Source organism: Myotis nattereri (assembly GCF_964212035.1).
Source record: "Myotis nattereri genome assembly, chromosome: 3".
NCBI lineage: Eukaryota > Metazoa > Chordata > Mammalia > Chiroptera > Vespertilionidae > Myotis > Myotis nattereri.
Genome location: NC_138077.1, coordinates 139,410,222 through 139,434,092, shown reverse-complemented (window position 1 = coordinate 139,434,092; position 23,871 = coordinate 139,410,222). Strand labels below are relative to the sequence as shown.

The following is a 23,871-nucleotide window of genomic DNA, read 5'->3' as shown; positions in this document are numbered from 1 at the left end:
ACTATGTAACAAATATAGAAGCTAAACAGAACCCCAGAAACCTGCTTTAATCCACCAGGCTTCAGTCAGCAGGATCGCAACATTGTAAGCAAAGGCCAGAAACCTACTTTCAGCAGCGGAGGCCTAAGAGCTGGAGCCAAGCCTCAAAGCTAAAGCTGGGCCAGAACAAAAAAAAAAGAAAGAAAAAGAAAAAAAGGAGCAGTTGGGAGCTTCAGTCAACCCCAGCCTGAAAACAGCCCTCAGCCCCTCACCCAGACTGGCCAGGCACCCCAATGGGGACCCCCACCCTGAGAGGTGTGTGACCAGCTGCAAACAGCCATCATCCCCTCACCCAGGCTGGCCAGGCACCCCAGTGGGGACCCCCACCCTGATCCACGACACCCTTCAGGGCAAACCAGCCGGCACCTACCAGTGCACCAGGCCTCTACCCTATATAGTAAAAGGGTAATATGCCTCCAACCACCGGGATCAGCGGAGCCGCAGGCCTCCAGGCACCGGGATCAGCATGACAGGGGGCAGCGCCCAAACCCCCTGATCGCCCTGTGGCTCTGTGTGTGACAGGGTGCGGCGCCCCAACCCCCTGATCAGCCCTGCTCTGTGTGTGACAGGGTGCGGCGCCCCAACCCACCCCTCCCACGGGCCTTGCTCTGTGTGTGACGGGGTAGAGCCATAACCTCCCCATTGGCCCTGCCCTGAGTGTGACAGTGGCGGCACCCCAACCCCCTGATCAGCCCTGCTCTGTGCGTGACAGGGTACAGAGCCCCAACGCCCCTGATAGACCCTGCTCTGTGAGTGACAGGGGGAAAGTGCCCCAACGCCCTGATTGGCCCTGCTCTGTGCATGACAGGGGGTGGCGCTGTAACCTCCCCATCGACCCTGCCTTGAGTGTGACAGGGGACAGTGCCCCAACCCCCCAATCGGCCCTACCCTGAGCGTGACTGAGGGTGGCATCACAACCTCCCGATCGCCCTGCTCTGTGCATGACAGGGGAAGGCGCCCCAACTCCCCAATTGGCCCTGCTCTGAGCCCGACCAGGGGCTGCACCTAGGGATTAGGCCTGCCCTCTGCCAACCGGGAGCAGGCCTAAGCCAGCAGGTCGTTATCTCCCGAGGGGTCCCAGACTGCGAGAGGGCACAGGCTGGGCTGAGGGACCCCCCGCCCCACCCACCCCCCGAGTGCACAAATTTTTGTGCACCGGGCCTCTAGTATATTATAACAATGATATTGTGTGATTTACCTAAACTATGTTATGTGGACAGAAATTTTTTTTTAGTTCTGAGGGTTATATCCATTAGGGTCAAAATCTCTGTTGCTGCTGGGTGTTAATTTTCTGGGAAAATAACTCAGTTTAGTCTATTTGGATTTTTGTTGCCTAATTTATAAATAGTCATGTGAACCACCAGTCACAAAAGCAAATGGCTATAGGGGCCAGGCAAGTAGCAGAGTGAACCAAAGTGACTGGTATAATAAACCAGGATGTTGGAAACACTTGTGAACTAGAATCGTGCCTAACGTATCTCAAAGTGACAGCCCTAACTCTGATTCAACAGATTGCTGACATGCAGAAACTTGGGGTCAGTTTCTAATTTTTTTTATGAGAAGCCAAATATCTCAGTTTTTATGGAAACTTATCTACTGATGGGCACTTGGGCTATTTCCAGATCTTGGCTATTGTCAATAATGCTGCAATGAACATTTTCGAATTAGTGTTTTTTTCGAATTAGTGTTTATTTATATAAAACACATAGACATTGACAACAGTGTGGTGATTGACAGGGGGAAAGGGGTGAGGTGTAGTCGGAGGTCTGACAAAGTTGGGGGGAAATGGGGATGGAAAGAGACTTTGCTTGGGATGATGGGCACACAATGCAGTGTGCAGATGGTATTTTATTGAGTTGTACCCTTGAAACCTGTATGGTTTTTGTGTACCAATGTCAACGCAATAAATTTACTTTAAAAATTGATGCTGTATGGGTGAATCCTCTTCCAGCAATGACAGCCTAGGTTGTTTTGAACTAACAGAGAGGCTAGAGAAGCTGGACTTAGTATTAAAAAAAATTTAAAAAATGTAAAATCATGCAAACACAGCAAAGCTGTGAAGAATTGTGAGGTCAAGATCTGGGAGAGGATGAAAGTCCCTAGAGCCGAACCTGGTATTTGGGTCCACTTTTCTCCTAAAGGTGATGGCTGATTCTGAAGGCTGTTGCTCAGAGGATGAAACCTGAGTGCGCTTTGGACAGACTCATGGAGGTGGGACACTGAAAACTGGATCTGAGTGTTTGCCAAGGCGTAAGGCAGTCAGTTTGGCCATGGAAGGGTTATACTGAGCAGTAACAGTGAACTAGAAATAGACCAATTCTCACAGGCCTGAAACCCAACAGCAGATGATCTCCATTTTCTGAGTTAGTTAAGGCATTTAGGGGTTATAGTGCCCCTAACCTAGCTGCCTGATCAAAGTCTACCTACATTCTCTCTGGAGGAATACAGAATTACTAGAGGCCCAACGCATGAAATTTATGCATGAGTAGACCTTCCTTCCCCCAGCTGCCAGCACCAGCTTCCCTCTGGCACCCAGGACCTGGGCTTCCCTTGCAGCCCTGGCTTCATCTAGAACAGGGGTGGGCAAACTTTTTGACTCGAGGGCCATAATGGGTTCTTAAACTGGACCGGAGGGCCGGAACAAAAGCATGGATGGAGTGTTTGTGAGAACTAATACATGTTAACACTGCTGCTGGTGAAGGAGCGAAGGGGAGAGCAAGAGAACCCTCCGCTCTTTCGGCTCCGCGGGCCGGATAGAACAGCCAAACGGGCCTGATCCAGCCACGGGCCGTAGTTTGCCCATGGCTGATCTAGAAGGTAGTCTGGTCTAATTAGCATATTATGCTTTTATTATTATAGTCTCTTTACAATTTTCTTTTTTTAATATATTTTATTGATTTTTTACAGAGAGGAAGGGAGAGGGATAGAAAGAGAGAGGGATAGAGAGCTAGAAACATCGATCAGCTGCCTCCTGCACGCCCCCTACTGGGGATGTGCCCGCAACCAAGGTACATGTCCTTGACCGGAATCGAACCTGGGATCCTTGAGTCTGCAGGCCGACGCTCTATCCACTGAGCCAAACCAGTCAGGGCGACAATTTTCATATAATGTCTGATGATCAATAATAATCAGGAAAGCAAGGAGATAGGATGTAACCAAAGCTCAAAAGAAAAATAGACAAGAGAAACAGACTCACAGGTGATCCAGATAATGAAGTTTTTAGACACAGACTTAAAAACCACCACCACTTATACTTAAAAAATATCAAAGGCAAGATGGAAAATGTCGACAGAGAACTAGAAACAATAATAATTATCCAAAAGAAATTTACAGAATTAAAACTATCTTGGCCATAAAAAAAAACCAATAACACACACATATACAGGATATCATATTTTGAGCATTGCTCTAAACATTCTGAATGCAGGTGTAGCATAATGACACCAGTGCAATAAATTGAAGATTGCCCTCATTTATAGGATAGCATGAAGCATTTAGAAAAAGTAATGAATTCTTACATTGTGGTCCACAAAAGATAGCAAGGATTATAGGTATCAAAAAAAGTTGAGAGAATTGATGAGGTTCAATTAGCTTCAACAATGAGTTGGACCTTCAGTAACTCTTACAAGTATGAATTAACCAATCAAGATCTCCAATCTAAAAATCATACATGAAAAATTTTGATAGGGAAATGCTGAGAGATAGTATAGTAGGTCTACAGAATCAAATACATCCAGGTTTGAAACCTGGGTCTGCTTTTAGTGGGTGGGTGAGTTTGGACCAGTTACCAAACTCTCTGAACATCAGAGAGTTCAAAAATATGGATAATTGATTTGTTGAAGCTGTTAAAATTAGAAAATGGCACATAAAATTCCTGAGCCCAGTAGATCCATAGAGTAGGCATGGTAGTTCACTCACAGAGTTGTTGGCACAGAGAGGGTTTCCACCCAGTGTTCTTTCCTCTGTGTAGCACCTAGAGCCCTTTGCACCCTGGTGCCTCCAATCACATGCATTTCTTCATCCTATCCTTTTATTCGTTCCTCTTACTTTATCTTGAGGGAGAGACAGTCTATTTCATGTAATTAATTACCACCATCTGGTATTAATATATTTTAATATGTTATCTGGCATATATTTACATATATATACGATAGTGAGTATACTTTAAAACAGCATTGATTTAAATTGATTCTGAAAGGATAAAAAATGACCTTTTTACTTTTCTCACAATATGTCCAGCATAAAATATCAGTCTGAATTGTCTGTTCAAACTGAAAAGAGAGCGGGTTACAGCTTCATAACTGCGTGGCTGATGGCCTCCCTTGTGATAAGCAAGACGGCTTAGCAGAGTCCTCAGTCCTTAGCAAGACCTCCAACTGCTGCAGCCAACGCACAGAATGCTGGCAGAGGAAACACTTTTAAATGCATTATCTGAAACCTTTAGTTTTTGATCATTTTTACACCTTCTTCTTCTAAGTGTAAATTTCTACTATACCTCACCATATTGAAAGACAAATATCATGAGTTATGCAAGGTTCAAAAATATAATGTCTATATCCCAAATTATTTTTAAATACCCATAGTAGGGGAAATGCTGTTTGATAAGAGACTTTCAGTAAACTAAAGAAACATATTAGAGAACAATTTTTATATAAAAAATACATTATATGAGCACTTTGTATTTTCAGTGTATGTACTTCAACCATTAGTGCTTAGGAGGATTTTAATGTGTTCTTTCTTTTATATGAAAAAGATATTGAATCTTTCTTCTTTACTTAAAACTATGTAAACATTTTGTATATGATCTCTTTGTATCTGTTTTTGGCCTCAATTTTAACCTCTCCTTATTATAAAGATGGTTTTCCTACAGATTAACATAAAAAATGGCCATATTCTTAAGAATGGAGTTTGTATTATTTTCTGCACTAAGATAACAGTTTCTCGTACAACATGCTTTCTAAAGGTCAGGGTAAATTCTGTTGAACGATGAAATTTTTTGTTAAGCAAACAAACTATATACAGGATGTCCCCCAAAATGCAGACACACTTTAATAGCTGATAGCTCTAGATTCTATTACATTTTGAAAATGAAATGTATTTTTAATAAACACTGTATATACACTGTGTATACATTTTTGGGGACACCCTAAATATATATAAATAAATTCAGAAGAAAAATATTCTTTTACTACCTCTTGCTAGTTCCTTATTGGAAATAAACTGTAATTCCGTAAGTATGCACTTGACCATTTATGAAAACCAGGCGCTGGGGGAGTCAGTGAGTGTGACAGTCCTTGCACTCACGGCCTCTTGGGGCCAGGAGCCCTGGGCCCTTCCAGTGAGCCCAGGGTGTTGGTGGCGGCATTCTCCCAGGTTACTTGGTTTGTGTTTTTCTTTTCCTCCTCTCCTCCTACTCCTTCCCCTCTTCCTTCTTTTTAACAAACTTTCATTTTTAGAATAGTTTTATACTTACAGAGTCATTGGCAACAGGACAGAGATATTCCATATACTGCACACCCAGCTTCCCCTGTTATTCATATCTTACCTTGGTATAGTATATACAATTAAAATTAATGAACCAATCCTGACACATTGTTCTTAACTAAAGTCAACACTTTAGCCAGGTTCCTTTAGCTTTCACCTAAAGTCCTTCAATATTTTAGAATCCCATTCAGAATCCCACATTACATGTAGTTGCCATGTCTCCTTAAGATTCCTCTGACAGTTTCTCAGACTCACCTTGTTTTTAATGATCTTTGATAGTTTTGAGGAGTGGTTTGTTTTGCTTTAAAAAAAAGACAAAAGGACTTGATCATAGGATGATAATTATACCTCGTGACTATTTGTGTAGTTGAGGCAGGACTCCCACCAACTAGATAGCCCTGTGGTGAGGGCTGGGCAGTTCCTTCCGTCAGCTCCTGAGCCCTTCAACAGTGCCCTCCTAGGCTCTTCTCTCAGCTGCTCAGGGCACCTCCAGGCAGCAGCTGTATTTCAGACCACTTTCCTGACTCTGGGCAGTGAGGTTTGGCCTCTCCAGCCCTGTTCTGGTCTACCTCATTTTGATTCTAAATATTTCTTTATGCCCAAAGTTCTAATCAACTCCTTGTAACTAGCAATGAAGTCCAAATTTTTATCAGTAGATCTTGTGCCTCCTTACTCAAGGGCAGTGAGAACTCAGTCAAAACCACAACTGCCTGGTCTCTGCTTCCTGGAGTGCAAGGAGAGAAGTTGTTTGCATTCCATCCTTCTTCCAGAAAAAAAAAAGAAAAGGAAAAAAAAAAGACAAAACAGTTGCGTTTACATTTAGAAATAGATTAAATGTTCATATTCCACTAGACATCGTCACAAAAGCAGAATTAGCCTTGTTAACAGAGGGGTACATAGAATGCCAGAAGAGCACAAAGATGGGAGAAACTAAATCCATTGCTTAAGAAAAGGAAGAGGAGCAAGAAAGAGACCAGCGGAGACTAGAAAGCTCCTCATAGGTAATGTCTGACCTGTGTCTTCAATAATGTGCGATGGGCAGTGCCAGCATCTCAGACAGAAGTAATGAACTAAGCAAAGACATGGGGGCGTGACATAGCATAATGTTTAAGGAACTGCAAGTCATTCTGAACTGGTGCAGAGGGAATACGAGGGGGTTGTGGGATTGAGAATGGAAAGGTAAGTAGAAATCCATCAGATTGGGAATGTTGTTGGATGCTGTGCGGTTACATCACCTTGCTGGCAGAGCAGTAGGGTTTAAGATCTAAACCAGAAAGTCTAGGTCCTAGGATAAGAAGGTCAGGAGTTCATGCACTCAAGGAAGATGTCTATCATCCCAAATGGACCATTCGGTAAAATGGTAAAAGAGCACATTTAAATCTTGACTTTAAGTGTTCCTGGCTTGCTGAGCCTGTGGGTTAACTAGGAGTTGGCAATGTAAGATTTAAGACTCGTTTTTTTTGAGACCTTAAAACATTGGCTGCCTGGACTGAGATGCTCCTTGGTCAAAGAGAAGTCCAGGAGGCTATTTGCCCTCTAGTGGCAACCACAAAGCATTTTCTGCTTTGCTAGAAATAGGACTAGAATGTACAGTACAATAGATCAACTCAGGAAGTTAGGGCTCACTATAGCATTGAGCTATTTGAATTAGTACCTAGACTTGAATATCTAGCTTAATATACAAATCTAATGTGAATTAGTTAAAACAGAAAAAAGGTAATGTTTAACAATAAAAATCTATCATACAAAATACTAGGTTATAATCACTCTCATTGAAATTACGTACTACAGCTTTTTAAAATTATGCTTAATAGATAGAAATGTCGCAATTGTATTATAAATTATATCTTTAAAATTTTAAGTATAGTATTTATTAATGTACAATATAGGAAAATATTTGGAGGTAGAGTTACAAGTTTTAGGCTCTCTGATCTGTTCATTTAGATTTACACTTGCCATCTAAAGAACTTGGCTACACAATGTAGCATTATAGAGTTTCCAGTTCATTTCTTTTCCTTTTCCATATAAATGGTTTATAGCCTATTGATGAATCAGTTTTTAATTTTTAAAATGTTCAGTCTTCTGAGAAGAAATGTTTTCTCCTGCCTTTGCTGAAGGCATTTTACAGAAACATATCATTATTTATTTATAAGGGTAAGTCTCCAGAATAAGGTAACATTACCACTGGCCTACTATTGCCTGTACACACATCAATGCATTCATAATTGATGGAATAGTCTACACTAGTGTTGCAGCTAGAACAAACTTGAGGTCAGATCTCCGAGAGAGCAAATGTCATTATATTTATTAAGAAATAAATGAGGGCACATGTTTTAAATTATCTAAAGGAGACCTATATATCAGATGGCTGGGGGGAAGAGAATGAGGTGTGGGAACGAGGAGAGAAAGCAAACTAAGGAAAACTAGTCCAGAAGAATATTGTGAATCATGCCTTGCTAAGAAAGTGGGTTTTGTTTTCTTTCTGACTTGTCTCTCTTGTTGGGGCAGGTTAATGATTGACCAGGATGTAGCCTTTCTTCCCGGCTGGCAGCTGGGCCATCAAAGAAACTGAAAGTCTTTGAGAAACAATGGGAGTAAATTGCTTTAGGAAATTCTGATCTGATGAACATCAAACAGGCAGGTGAGGTTGTCCCTGGAATGCTTCTGCACAGGTTTCCTTCTCTGGGAAGTGAAAGTACCTCACTAGAGAGTTCTCCATCCAATGGATGGTGAATGATGAGGATGTAGAGTGATTGACATAGAAAGAAATACACTCCATGTGGCCAAGGGGAGGGAGAGGGTTACAAGTTGCATAGTATAATGCCATTTTTACACAAAAATATATATTTGTGGATAGAAAGCAATCTGGATTTGCTCTAAATGCTAATAGGAATTTTCTCAGGTTAGTGGAATTGTGGATAATCTTAGCCCTTGCCAACCCTTTTCCAGTTATCTATGTTTTTAAAAATAATTTTAAAAAAAGGATACAAATGTTCTCTTAGAAAAGATAGCTATATTGTAGGTAGCTAATACATTTATGTATGTATATATGATTGATTTGAGTTTTAAACTTAACATCATGCTAGAGCTAAAAAAAATCAATGCTAGTCTGACTTTAGAGTGGTATAAACTTTTTGAATGTGTTAAAGTAAACAAACAAAAATATTGATTTATTTTATCCTATAATTTCAAAAGCCTCTATAGGGTTTAAAGTGGACATACTGTTTAAATAAGGATTAAAGACATATATCAAACTCAGATAAAATATTTACAATATACAGGACCAATTAAAAATGTTTAGCACGACACCTGAAACAAGGTAGGGGTTTAATAAATATAAGCCATTATTATTTATATTAATAAATATAATCTATTTTATTGCATATCTGTAAGAAGAACAAAAATTACTCAAAATTGGACAATCAAAATGAACTAACAAGTTCCTGATCATGCAATAGCTAATAAACACATGGAATCAAGTACAAACCAATAGTTATAGACATGCATGTTAAAATTATACATGTATATACAATTTATGAATATATATGCCATTCATTACCTAGCACATGAACAAAAATTATTAAAAAAAGAAAAAAGATAGTTTTCAGTACTGGCAAGTTTTCAGATAAATGGATACGTATAGGATATGCAAGTGAGAAAATGAATCAGTACAAACTTTGTAGATGGTCATTGGTCAGTAAATATAAAAATCTTAATACAGGGTGTTCCAAACATGTATACATACTGTAACACCTGATAGCTCAATTTGAAAATGAAATGTATTTTAATAAACACTGTCTTTATAATTATTCCAAGTGTGTGTATACATTTTTTAGACCCAATATTTGTATCTTTCAACCCCACAATCCCATGCCTAGAAATTTATCTTAAAGAAACAGCCAGGAATACTAACATATACTCTTTAAAGACCCAGTAATTTCACATGTAGGGATTTAGCGTACAAATAAACTCTCACGTGTGTAAAATGACACAGTAGTGGGGTTATTTTGCCAGGTTTGTAATAAGAGATTGGAAGCAACCTAGGTCACCATCACTAGATACTGTGGAAGAATAACAAAGTGAAAAGGAATATGGCTATATAGGGGGAAATTATTATTTTAAAATTTAAAAATATATGAAATAGTATACAAATGGGGAAAATAGGAATTTATTTCTATTTGTTTGTATAGTATCTATTTAAAAAATGCTCTGAAAGGGTACCCAAGAAATTCATAACAGTGACTTCTGTAAGGTGTGGGTGGATTAGCCAGCTATAGGACAAGAATGAGAAGAAGAATATTCTCTTTTATTTAATTTTTGAACACGTGAATACATTATTTTTTAACTAAATGAGTGAATTGGATTTTAAAAAATAGTCACAAAATGCAGCTATTAGTGTATGTTAGTGTATAAGCCAAGTACCTCTTATTTTATTGATTTTTAAATTTTATTCTGATCCATGCACCCTTTATTCCATGACCAACTGCTGAGCCGCATCCAAGCAACAGTACCCGAAGTACCTTTTAAAAGTCCAAACTGAATAAATACAATACCTGAAATTAACTGTGCTTATCTTTCCTCTTTGAGGTCAGGAAAAATCCTTTTCTTCTCTTGGCATCCTCACATGAAAAAATACCTGACACATAATAGATAATTCAATTAATTTTAGAGAAATTAATAAATCAATAAAGGTTTAAAAGTTGTTAGTCACCAAGGAAAATGTCACAAGGAATTCTCACTTCTAGGACATTTATTTTCAACAAAAAGCAAAAATATTTTTGATAGAAGACTGAAAATACAAGTTCCAAGGGTCCAAATAACTATTGTAAAGTACTTACCTCTTTTATCAGCTCTGATCCTAAAGAGGCTGTTCATATAGATTATTAAAGCTAAAATAGAATCAAGTAAAATAACTGCAAGGCAATACACTGCCCCACTATGGTACCACATGGGTTCATAAACCACGTTTATCATTTCCATTCAATAATGAGACAAATCTTTTTTCCTTTTCTTGCCAATGAGGGATATTAGGATATGTTCACAACTCAGCCAGGACAGTTAATGAGGGATGGAGGACAATGAGCTTAGAATATGTCTATACACCATCAAAATCCCCCACAAAGCATACCACGTATTAAAAATGATCTAGTGCTAGTGTGATAGTTAACACTAGGGGAAATGTTCGGGGGCAGAAATGCAGTCTATGGAATGAGCAGGTGACTATATATTAGATTAGTGATTCTCAACACTGGCTGCACATTATAATCAACTGGGGAGCTTTTAAAAATACTGATGCCAGGGCTACACTCCCAGAGAGTCTGATTAAATTTGTGTGGAGCACAGCCATTCCTTTTTTTTTTTTTTTCAAAAGCACCTGAGGTGATGCTGATGTGGAGTCAGGGTTGAAAAACACTGCATTTGAATATGAGAACGATGGAGGGAATTATTTTACAGGAAAGGATGACTTAATCAAGTTGTTCTACCCATTATAATGTATTCAGAAACAATTTTTTTTTTTTTTAGATTAAACCCTTCCCTTTATTTTCTAATCTCCCGAACCCAGACTTCATCCAAAACTCCGTGTCTGGACTATTAAATTATCTCCTATAAGTCTGTCTCTCTTGCTTTCACTCTTACTTCATATTTCCACCTTGCATAACAATAACAAATGTTTTTCCTTATATCAACAACTCTGCTATCAACAGCATGTATGCAATCTAAATTTCTCAGCATGGCTTCCACTCTGAGCTCTGACATCACCTAATGAAATCATTTTGCTGTTTAGTTTATTAGACTACATCGAATTAATTGGGATTGATAACTTCTAAAGTACTTTTCAGCTCTAAAGTTTTAAGTTCTCTGATTCATAGTCATACCACCCACCCCACCTGTAAAGATCCAATCTTCCACTGCCCTACTTATTTCCTGCTCTTTTCCCCCTCCAGTGCTATTTCCTCTCCTGAAAGTGTTTTCTTTCCCCTCAGCCTAGTAGATCCTCAGTCACCTTCCTCAAGTACACCTCTTCCAGAGGCTTTCAGGAAATGACATCACTTTACATCCATCATATTCTTACTTTAAGATCTCTTTATTACTTTGTAGTGTAGACTCTCACTCAAAGTTTGGTCTGGGGACCAGCATCACTTGTATGCTTGTTATACATCTATAATCCCAGCCTTCACCCAAGTCTGCATTTCAACCACATGCACATTGAGTGGCAATGGCTTATAACAGATGATTAGCATCTTCTTTTGTTTTCTAGGTAAGAATCCTATCTTTTAACTTTAACAAAAATTCAACTAAAGTTTTTAGAATTTACTATTCACATAGCAGGTATCCCTGAACTGTGTGTTGAATGCATGAATGAATAATTAGTGTATTTACCAAATACAATTATAGGAATAGTAACTCAAAACATATTATTAAAAGTTGATAAATAGAATGATCGGCTTACGGAACGCTAAGGGTCTTAAGAGAATATCTCACTAAGTCTCCCTTTGCAAATGAAGAAAAGGGAGGCCATGAAGGGAAGTGACAACAGCAGGGAAGGCAAATTTAACATAATCTTCATATAATCTTCAGGCTACAGACACTCTCCAGTGTTCCAGCTTCAGTAACAATGTATCACCGATCTTGAACACCGCCAAAAAAACAAGCGAGCACCCAAAATAGATGTTTAGGGACTCACAAGCCTTTACGCAAAGGCTATTCCTCATATTTTAGAACCCTTAACTATGTGTCTGAGAGAGCGCTAAAAGCTGGGGTACTGAAATGACCATGACCTAGTGCTTAGCTTAGCTTCTGGAGATTACAGTCTAACGGACAGCAAGGCAGGGCAGAGAAAAACAAGGCAGAGCAAAACAAAGGCACTGAAAAATTGAAGCCCCTTGGATTCATTTACCTTCTAGAATGGATCCTCAAAAGCACTGTAGTACAGCACAATGGAACAATGGAATAAAATGCCCGAATCATGAATTTGGTACATTTCTTTCTTTCTTTTCTTTTTCTTTTTCTTTTTTTTGCTTTGAGCTCTTTCAAGCCCTCTGATTTCGTGTGTGTGTGTGTGTGTGTGTGTGTGTGTGTGTGAGATACCAGCACAATGCAGGGTACACACTGAGGCCGCAATGAATTAATTTAACACTTCCAAAGTCGAACTTATCTGCAGAAACAAGTGTTTTCTCTTTCTTCTTGAGTCAGTGGCCTGGTCGCAGTGAGTGGAAAGCAGGTCGGCCCTAACTGAAGCCGGCCCAGCTCCGGGGCCTCCCTGCCTCCCTCCGCGGGGCAGCGGGCAGAAGGCAGGGACCGCGGGCTGAGCGAGGCGCGGGCGGGAGGAGTGGGAAGCCCGGCCGGGCTCCTCCAGGACCGGCCGCCACGGAGGGGAGGGGCGGGGCGGGGCGGGGCGGGGCGGGGCGGAGGCGCCTCCAGCCCGTCCGCGGGGCCGCGCGGCCCGCAGCGCATTCCTGCGTCCTCCTCCCGCGCGCCGCGCTCCCTCCCCCAACAGCTGATTCATTGGCTCCGCCGCCCAGACTGCCTGGCGCCGGCCGCGTGACGTCACCCATTCACCGAGCCCGCCTCCCCCCTCCGCTGGCGCCGGCCGGGCGGTCGCCCTGACAACGCAGACGCCAGCCGGCACAATGACTTCCAGCTGGAGCGGCCAAGCCTGCCTGAGCGCGCTCTCGCTCGCGCTGAGTTTAAGATCTCGGGGTGGGTTTCTTTCTTTCCCCGCCCCCCCTCCCCTCTCTTTTTCCGGCTCCTGCGGGTTCCCCCCGCCGGGAAATGAACTCTCTCTAGTTTTCTAGGGCTTTGGTCTCGTCTCTTGTGAAGCGCGCTTGTAAGGCGCCCTTCCTCTGTCGCTGGCTCCCGGGGCTCTGTGTTTTGCTGGGCAACATCCCACGCTGGGCTCGGCAGGCCTGCTGGCGGTTGGGTTCAGCCCTTACAGCGCTAACACCTGCAGAGTTGAGGCTGCTGCCAAAAGGCGTAAAGCAAAAGAGGAAAAATTCATTGCCATAATAGTGAAAATGGTAAACCTCAGCTGTCTTAGAGAAGAATGTCTGAGTAGGTGTTGATTACCTCCCACAATCACAAAACTTTCTTTAAAAGAATTTGCACCATCCCTCTTAAAACGCGGTGGTTCTTATTATTTTTATTTTTTTACGACAGCTAGGAACTTAATGCTTCTAAATGGATAAATATTTCCAGAACAGAAAATAAATCTGGGAAGTTGTGTTGTAAATTAGAATAGAGTGTGTGAGGATCATATTGGGACGGAGGGAGGAGGAATGGAAGGGGAGGGCAAAGGAGGGAGGAAAGGGAAAGGAAAAGGAGGAGGGTGAGGGGGGAAGAGAAGAGATGGTACAGTTTTGGAAGTTTCTTCCCAGTAGGGCAAATAATTCAGCACACAACACATTCCCACCCTCACGCCAACCACATAAGAATCTTGAAGCCCTGAAGCGGGGGCTGGAGGAGGGTGGAGTAGACATTGCTGTTGACTAGAGTTGGGTGGGAGGTAATTCCTAATGCTTCATCTTATATTTTTGCCAAATCTCTTGCTTCAAAACAGCTGCATTTTGGGATGTAAGTCCACAACTAGAACTAAGCGAAACCCACCCATGGATAGCATAAATCTGCATTGTTGAAGCTGCTCATCTGCAGGATCAATGAGCCCACATGATGCAAACTCCCTTCCAGCTCTTGCAAAAATACCTCCAATAAAAACAAGCACTTTGGCCCCTTTCTACTAGTCCAGATTTCAGCATATTCTTTTGTGCTTTGTTATTTATTGTTTATAAATTTGGTCCTATCCTCGAACAGGTTTACAACCCTTTGAAGGCAGAGAAAGACTCTTCCCTAAACTTTAAATCTTCTGGCTCATCTGAATAGATGCACAGTGAGTATCAATTGATGATGGTACTAAGGAATAATTAATAACCACACAAGGCATTTAGTTGGTCAAGTTATCATTTATTGGCTCATAATAATCCTTGGCTTCTATGTTTTCAACACTCTAGAATAGTTTTATACGAAGAGACCTTTCTAGGTAGTAGTTGATCATTAATAAAAGTAGCTAATATATTAGGATACAGTCCATGGTCAAGATAGAAATATTAATGTTCACATATTTTCCAGGGTTAATGCTGGTAGTAGTCAGCAGTTTGTTAAAATAAACAAAACAAAACAAAAAAAAATGTGAATTCATTTTGTTACTTATAAAAAATGAGGACTCAGTGAAACATTAATTTTCTAAAATTGCTACATATTTAAGTGTGATTGTAATTGCTCCTTAGCATTTTAAAATTATAACACTGACACCAAATGCATTAGACTCCAAAGAACAGTCTATCAAGGTTGGCATTTTTATTTAAAATGGTCTATAACATAATGATGACTGATTATCCCATCCACATTGTTTAAATTCACATAAATGCCAGGTTTCAACATTAGGGTGAAAAAATACTCAAGAAACCTAAAACAGATTTGATTTGAATGTTTAGTTTTCCTCTTCTTTTCTACCTTTCACTACACTTGCAGGTATGCTACTCAGTAATGGTGTTGCTGGAGAAATCAGTGAGTCCAATTTCCCCCAGCACTAGTGGGAGTAGCATGGATCTTATGATATCCTTAGAAAAGGAATTTTCTAAGACTTGCATAGGAGAGTGAATGGTTTTATTGGCGTGGGATTATATTTCTCGGATTTCAAAGTCCCATTGTCCTTAAGCCAGTCATGGAAAATACATAGCTGGGGCTCCAGCAGAATCAAATACAGGGCCAGTGTCCAGAGTGCCCATTCCATGGTGGTTTGAGTCTGGTACAGCATTAGGCTATTCAGAGTCCATTAGTCCATTGTGTGGAGTACACATGGCTATGGGCCAGGTGCGCAAGTGCAGAGAGTGCGAGCCCCTCGGGGGCTAGCAGCAAGAGACAGAGAGCCCAGAGAGCAAAAAAGCGGCAAACTTCCTTTGTTCTGAGGTTAAGAATCTCTGATTTTTCGCCCTTGCAGTGGCCACACCTATTCTAGCCACTGACTTGCTCCCAGGTGTGACTAACAGATAGGCATCTTCCTACGTCACCCAGACCTTACTGGGCATGTGTCTGTTGTCTAGGCCCTTTCCCCAGCAATCTGTGGGGGAACAGACTTGGAGAATGTTAACTGCAGCTTTCTGGCAAAGCTGTGCAAATGGCATGCCTATATTATCTAATCTCCCCTTTGCTCCTTTCCTGTTAAATAATAACCAGGTTATTAATGGTACCAAGAGCACTAGACGCCAGGGGTTTGGAACCCAAGCCGTACTTTAGAAGTACCCTGTGAAATTTTTAAAAATGCTGTTGGCTAGGTTCCTTCCCTAGAGATTTATATTTACCTAGTCTGGGGTGTGGCCAGGGCATCTATTTTTTTTTTTTTTACTTTTTATTTTGAATTGTAGATTCACAGGAAGTTGCAAGCTGGTAGAAAGGTTCCATATATCCTTCACTTTGTAGCCACTATTGGTTACATTATACATGACTATAGTACAATAAAATCAGGACACTGACATTGGTATAAAGTGTTCTTGTAATTCTGTCATCTTATTATCTATATATTTCTTGAAACCACTGCCACAATGAAGGCACAGAACGATCCCAGCACCACAAAGATCTTCCCTATGTAATCTCTTAAGAGTCATCACCTCCGCCTCTCCACACACAACATCCTAACCCTTGGCAATCACTAATTTATTCTCCACTTCTATTTGTCATTTTGAGACTGTTATGTAAATTGCTTCTTCCAAGCTTGTAATCTCCTGATTGGCTTTTTTCACTTAGCATAATGCCCTTGAAATCCATACAAGTTGTTTCATGTATCAACAGTTTATTCCTTTTTGTTACTGAGAAGTATTTTATCCTATGAATGTACAACGATTTAAGAATCTCTGATTTCTCGCCCTTGCAGTGGCCACACCTATTCTGGCCACTGACTTGCTCCCAGGTGTGACTAACAGATAGGCATCTTCCTACGTCACCCAGACCTTACTGGCCATGTGTCTGTTGTGGGGCATGGTGGTTGGTTGTTTCCCTTTTGATGGCTATTACAAATAAAGCTGCTACGAACATTCCTGTACAGGTTTTTGTGTAGATATAAGTTTTTATTTCTCTGGATGAATGCTCAGGAGTGTGGTTGCTAGCTCATACGGTAAGTATATGATTATTTTTTAGGAAACTGTCAAACTATTTTCTACTGTACTTGCTGTACTATTTTACTTTCCCAACAGCAATGCAGCAGAGAGCCAGTTTCTACCATTCTTGTCAACATTTTTTTTTTAATTGTTCTGATAGGTGTGTAGGGGTATCTCACCATGGTATTATTAATTTGCATTTTCCTTGTGATGTTGAACATCTTTTCATGCCATTCACATATCCTCTTATTTGCCATCCATATATCCTCTTCAGTGAAATATCTCTTCATGTCTTTTGCCCATTTTCTTATTGGATAATTTTTTTTGTTACTGTTGGGTTTTGAGTTCATATGAATTTTAGATATGAGTCCTTTATCAGACATGAGATTTGCAAGTAATTCACCCCAGTCTTTTCATCTTTTTAACAGGATATTTTGGAGAGCAAAGTTTTTAATTTTGATGAAGTTCAATTATTATCATTAGAGTGCCCTCTGAGTCCCCACCTGTTACCGGTGGAAGTAGAATTCTTGGGGTGCTGCTGGGAAAATAATTTCTGGGGGCTCCCATGGGAGAAGGAGGTTTTGTGGAAAGCTTTATTGATGATGTAAAATTAAGGGAGTTCTCCAAGGTCTTATCACCCTCCATCCCGCCAAGGAAAAAACCCCATCTTGTCTTCAGCGGGGCTAGGATTAAAGCCACTGCCCAGAGCCCCCACTCCATATTACAGCACAGCCCCGTCCAGCATCTGACTAGCTGCAGCCCACGTGTGGGGGGTCTGCATGGCCATGGGCCATGCGGCTGCTAAGGCCCTGGCAGGCTAGCACACAGGTGAGTGAGGGTTACCATGGGAAAAGCCAGAAACAGGAGAGAGAGAGAGAGAGAGAGAGAGAGAGAGAGAGAGAGAGAGAGATCGATCTTTTGTCTGGGCATTATAACCAGGAGCTTAATTCATTAACCTTCAGGATTTCATGGGCTTGCAGTGGCTCTTCCCCTCTAGCCAGTTATCTTTTTCCCAGGTTGGACTGACAGGCAAGCACCTTTCCTCTGCCATGCTGACTGCAGTGTGCATGCACCATCTCCCCCTTTGCTTTCTTCTTATTATTAATATTAATAAACTAGCTAATTATAACAATAACATAATTGTTCCATTTTTGTCTTTTATGGATCATTCTTTTGGTGTCATGTCTAAGAACTCTTTACCAAGTCCTAGGTTCTATAGATTTTCTCATATATTTTTTCTAAATGTTTTATAGTTTTATATTTAAGATTATGATCCATTTTAAGTTAATTTTTATATAAGTGTGAAGTTTAGAGCATAGGTTTTATTGCCTATGAATATCCCAATTTGTTGATAAAGACTGTTCTTCCTCCATTGAATTGCTTTTGTACCTTTGCAAGTATCAGTTGGTAGTACTGTGGGGGTCTCTTTCTGGCTTCTGTATTTTGTTCTGTTGATCTGTATATCCATCTCTCTACAAGTACCACACTGTCTTGGTAACTGCGACTATCAAATTGTTATGCCCAGAATTCAAGATCCCCAAGAAACCACGCCAGGGAGCTAGTCCGATGCAAAAGCAGAGGATCTCTTATACAAGCTCGCTTGGTCCCCCCCTTGCCTCCATTACTGGGTGCAAGAGAGAGCCCCGAATCCCAAGAGAACAAAGAATTTATAGGGCTTGGGGTCGGGGGGGGGGGGGGGGGGGGTTGGGGCAGGGTGCAGCTAGGGTCTGGTTACACAAAGACAGGGGGGTGGCCAGCATACTTTTGGCCTTGGGCTAGTTTCCCCCGCTTTCCCATTGGCCGAGATAAGGGCAGGCTGAGTAACTTATATACCCTGCGGCTTCCATCAGTCCTGCCCTGTCCTTTCAAAATAAGCCTTGAAACTGAGTAGACTGGTACTTCCAATATTTTTAATTTTTATACATTTTTAAGTTATTCTAGTTCCATTCCATACAAATTTTGGAATAATCTTAATATCTAGTCAGAATAAACCTTGCTGGGATTTTGATAGGAATTGTGTTAAAAGTGAATATCAATTTGAGAAGATTGACATTTTTATTATGTATGAACATAGTATATATCTCCACTTATTTAGATCTTTACTTGATTTCTTTCATTTGCATTTTGTAGTTCGAGCATACAAGTTCTGAGCATGTTTAGTTAGACTTATACCCTAAGTGTTTCACTTTGTAGAGCAATTGCATATGGTATTATATTTCTGTTTACATGTGCTCTCTGCTAGTATATAGAGAGTTAGCTAATTTTTATATCTTGAGTTTGTATTCTGTGACCTTGATAATACTCACTTATTCTTCCAGTATTATTGATTAACATTGTTGATTAACAATGATGAGATGGGACAGTCTTACTTTGTTCCTGATATTAGATGGAAAGCATTCGGTCTTTCATCATTAAGTATGACGTTACTTACAGGCTTATTTATTTTTTTCCATTTGAAGAAGTTCCCCTTATTCCTAGTTTTCTGAGAGTTTTTTTAAATTATTATGAATGGATATTGAATTTTGTCAAGTGCTTTTTCTGCATCAATTGATAGAATGATATGATTTTTCTTCCTAAGCCTGTTAATATGGTAGATTATATTGATTGATTTTTTAAATGTTGAACTAGCCTTGTATCCAGGAATAAACACTAGTAGATCATGATATCTTATCCTGTGCTGATATAGTGCTAAAATCTATGTGCTAAGATTTTGTTAAGGATTGTTACTTTATATTTATAAGAGATATTAGACTGTAGTTTTTCTTTTTGTATTCTCTTTGTCTGATTTTGATGTCAGGATAATATTGGCTTTCTGATATTAATGAAAAAGTGTTCCTCCCTCTTCTATTTTAGGGACGAGAATATGTTAATTTTGGTGTTAATTTTTCTTTAAATGTTTGGTAGAATTCTATAGTAAAACAATCTGAGCTTAGAGATTTATTTTTCTGAAGTTTTAAATTTATATATCTACTTTTTAAAATAGTTACAGGGCTACTGAAATATTTGAGTTGAAGTACTTTGTGATCTTCGAAGAATTGATTCATTTTATCTAAGTTTTCAAATTTATGTGTTTGATATTTTCTTACTTTCCTTTGATGTCTGTAGGGTCTGTAGTGATATCAGATATTAAAGCTTCATTCCTAATATTATTAATTTGTGTATTCTCTCTTTTTTCTTTCAGTCTTGCTAGAGATTGGTCAATTTGATTGATGTTTTTTCAAAAAACCATCTTATGTTTTATGAATCTTCTTTACTTTTCTGTTTTCAATTTCATTGATTTCTACTCTTATATTTACAATTTCTCTCTGTTTTCACTGCATTCCAAAAATTTAATATGTTGTATTTTCATTCAGTTAAATGTATTTTTTAATCCCAGTCCTTTAATTTCGATTGAGATTTCCTCATTGACCCATGGATTATTTAGAAGTGTGTTATTTCGTTTCTAAGTGTTTATTTTCCTGTTATTTTTCTGCCCATGACTTCTAGTTTGATTTTTATTATGGTCAGAGAATGCACTGTCCAATTTAATTCTTTAAAATTCTCTGAGGTTTGTTTTATGGCTCTAGATCCTATGGTGTATGTTCTGTGTTTGCTTGAAAAGAGTGCTGCTGTTGTTGGGTGGAGTGTTCCATAAGTGTCAGTTAGCTTCTGCTAGGTGACGATGCTGTTAACTTCTTTAATATCTTTGCTGATTTTCTGTCCAGTTGTTCAAGCAATTATTGAGAGAGGAGGGTTGAAGTCCCTCTGTAATTGTGGATTTGTCTGTTTTTCCTTTCTTTTTTAAAATATATTTTTATTGATTTCAGAGAGATCACTAAAAGGGAGCGAGGGAGAGAAAGATAGAAACATCAATGATGAGAGAGAATCATTGATCAGCTGCCTCCTATAAGCCCCACACAGGGGATCAAGCCCGCAACCCAGGCATGTGCCCTGATGGAGAATTGAACCATGACCTCCTGGTTCCTAGGTTGACACTCAGCCACTGAGCCATGCCAGCAGGGCTGTTTTTCCTTTCAGTTGTAACAGTTTTGCTTCACATACTTTACAGCTCTGTTGGTTGGTTCATACTCATTTAAAATTGCTGTCTCACCCAGCCAGCGTGGCTTAGTGGTTGAGCATCGATCTATAAACCATCGATCTATAAACTGGTTCTATTCCCAGTTAGGGCACATGCCTGGGTTTCAGGCTCAATCCCCAGTGTGGGGTGTGCAGGAGGCAGCCAAACAGTGATTCTCTCTCGTCATTGATGTTTCTGTCTCTCTCTCCCTTTCCCTTCCTCTCTGAAATCAATAAAAATACATTTCTCTTGACCTTTTTTAAAATGACTGGAACAACACACCTGGGAATGCCAAAAAAAAAAAAAAAAAAAAAGGGGGAAACTAAGCATTCAATATTACAAGATGGTTACAAATTATTTTTTAAAAAAATTTGATTTGCTAATCTTTGCACTGTAACTGCAGAGCTACAAGGTAGAATAGACAGTAGAACCAGGGGCCTAAAAAGATTGCAGGCAAGTCAGAATTTCAGTAAATACCCAAAGTGCATCTCTTATCATTTATTACATAGCTCTGGGGCACTTAAGCACTATTATCAGTTGCATGAATCACCATGGCAATTGATGAATGTAAAAACTCGATATATATTTCCTCCCTGTAGTGTTTTAAAACTTTTGGTTCTGAAAAATACCTTTTGCCCTATCTCTCTGTCTCATTCTCTCTCTATTTCTCTCTCTGTTTTTCTACTAAATCTAGGCAGCAAGGAAGCATTCTTTCTTTTCTGTAATTTAAAAACTTTTTGTCAGGTTTAAATTACTTGGGGGTGGGGTGGGGAGGGAATCTGAATATTGACTCCTGACAGAGCAGAAGTCCATAATCCATCCATTTTATAAACATTTATGCCAACCAAATTCCTCTCATGTCTCCCTATTAGTATGTTCACATTCACTCCTAGGACTGTATCTCCAGAAGTGCGAGAGGGTATCTCAGCTGGTGGTCAGTTTTGCACTGTGATGAAGAAAACCTGTCAGATGTGCACTGGGGCTGCCAGTCTCATAACAGACCACTTACTAACATTAGACCAATGCTAAGAGTAAAGCAGAATGATAGGATATGTTAATGATAAGTTAACATATATGTAGATATACATGTATGTGCGTATTATATATACACGTAAAACATAAGCAAATATAATATATGTATATATACAATAAGTATATCTATTTCCCACTTTTCCCTGTGCCCCCACCTCCACACACCTTCATGGTGCGCTCTCAGTCATTTGCTACCAGCACTATGTCCCTTCGACTCAGTGAGAGACTCCCAACCACTGGGCTTGGGCTGAGTAGAAAGTTATCCTACAGCCATGCATTTACAAAAAGAAATAACCACACTCATCCTTCTCCTCAGTGACACTTTCTCAGCTCTGCTTCCTTGAAAGCCAAGATGAGCCACACTCACGCTGAGAAGTACGTGATGACCATGATCGATCTGTTCCACAAATACAGCAAACCTGATGACATGATTGACCAGCCGGGCCTGCTGATGCTGCTGAAGGAAAATTTCCCTAACTTCGTCAAGGGCTGTGACAGACGGGGCAACAATTACTTGTCCCATGTCTTTGAGGAAAAGGATCGGAACGAGGATAAGATGATCCAGTTTTCGGAGTTTCTTTGCTTGTTGGGGGACATAGCCATGGACTACCATAGGCAGAGCCACGGAGCCCCGCCCTGTTCTGGGGGAAGAGAGTGAGCGAGCCCAGCCCCAGGCTGCCAGAAACCACAAGAAATAAAGGGTCCCTTTTGCCCAGAAAAAAAAAAAGAAAAAGAAAAAAGGAAGAAATAAAGAAATAACCTTACAATCATTTGAAACAAAGCCAAGTATTACTTTTAAAAAGCTACCTGCTTTCAATTAAGCAGGAAATTATCTAAGAAGCCACTTAATTTGCTTTGGTCTGTAGTCCCACAACTGCTTTATGCTGAGTGGAGCATGAAATTAAATATGTAACAACTATTCTAATGGTAATGTTTCAGAATGCTAGCGTTGGAGAATCTTCCGGTATTCTGAGGGGTAACAAATAAAAAAACATACAAATCAAAGACTGGCTGCATTTGGGTTTGAGAAAAACATAAACTATTATTAATGTCCTCTATGTATTTGTATACATAGTTATATACGTTATATATTTTTTAAAACTATTAAGTTTAAAAATGATTTTCTATTATACATACAGGAAGGGTAGTCATACATGTATGGAGAAATCTCTCTGACAATAAAATGCCCCCCCCACCCCGACCCATGGAAATTCTTACACTGTTTTTCTTGGGTCCAACTATAAAGTGGATTACTGAAGGATCTAGTAAAGGAGAAGGTCATAGTGAATTTTTAACATTTGTTGAATAAATGCTAATACTAATCCCTTGTTTGAGGTATTCATCTTTGTTAAGAGCCAAGAATACATACTGTTTGCAATGGAGAAAGTGTTTATGTAGACATATAAGGGCACTAGTTTATGCAGGAGATTTTAGAAGCATTACTAAAGTGACACTTCAATTCATACTTAACAATGTTGTAAATGCTAGATGGTTCTCAGAGACTCCTATTTATTTAAACATTTTTTTACAACTTTGAAACTATTTTTATACTAGATAAATCTTTTCAAACACTAATCATATTACATGTAAACGTTTAAAAAATCTCTGTATAAATGCAGATAAAAGCATCCTTGTCCTTTTGTAGTTTGTATTCCAAACAAATCCTTTCTTTCTTTTATTTTTTATTTTATTTTATTTTTTTTTTTAAAACTAGGTTAGACATCCTGCCAGGTTTACCAGGAAATTTTGACAAACAAATAGAAGAATTTGGGTATCTTTGTCCCCCATGTGTGAAGCAGGGCAAGGTTGAACTGAGGTAGCTTGCAAGGTTCCAAAGTTACTCTGGCACTCATTAATTTTATGCTAAAGATGCTTAAAATTCTAATTTCTGTCAATGAGTCCAATAAGACTTGATGATATTGTTAAAAATATTTCTAGTTTTATAAATTATTATCTACAAAAATTCTCTGAGAAGCTACAAAAAAGATCATGGCAATTTATGGACTTTTAGATATTTTTCTAGGACAAATAGTTTCCCTTCTTCAGTTGTTCTTCAGCTTTTCTTGATCAGAGAAAGAGCATAGAGCTTAATCACATAGGATCCTTGTGCCA

The 23,871-nt window shown here is 39.6% G+C and overlaps 1 long non-coding RNA gene across 1 annotated transcript in view; it reads left to right on the top strand.

Moving 5' to 3' along the window:
* The window catches only part of LOC308515882, a 50,110-nt gene extending 27,635 nt beyond the window's left edge, over positions 1–22,475 (top strand). Inside the window, exons 2-3 of the long non-coding RNA XR_013995676.1 lie at positions 14,332–14,407; positions 22,076–22,475. This is a non-coding gene — a long non-coding RNA (uncharacterized lncRNA). The remainder of the gene's footprint in view (positions 1–14,331; positions 14,408–22,075) is intronic.
* The last annotated feature ends 1,396 nt before the right edge of the window (positions 22,476–23,871 follow it).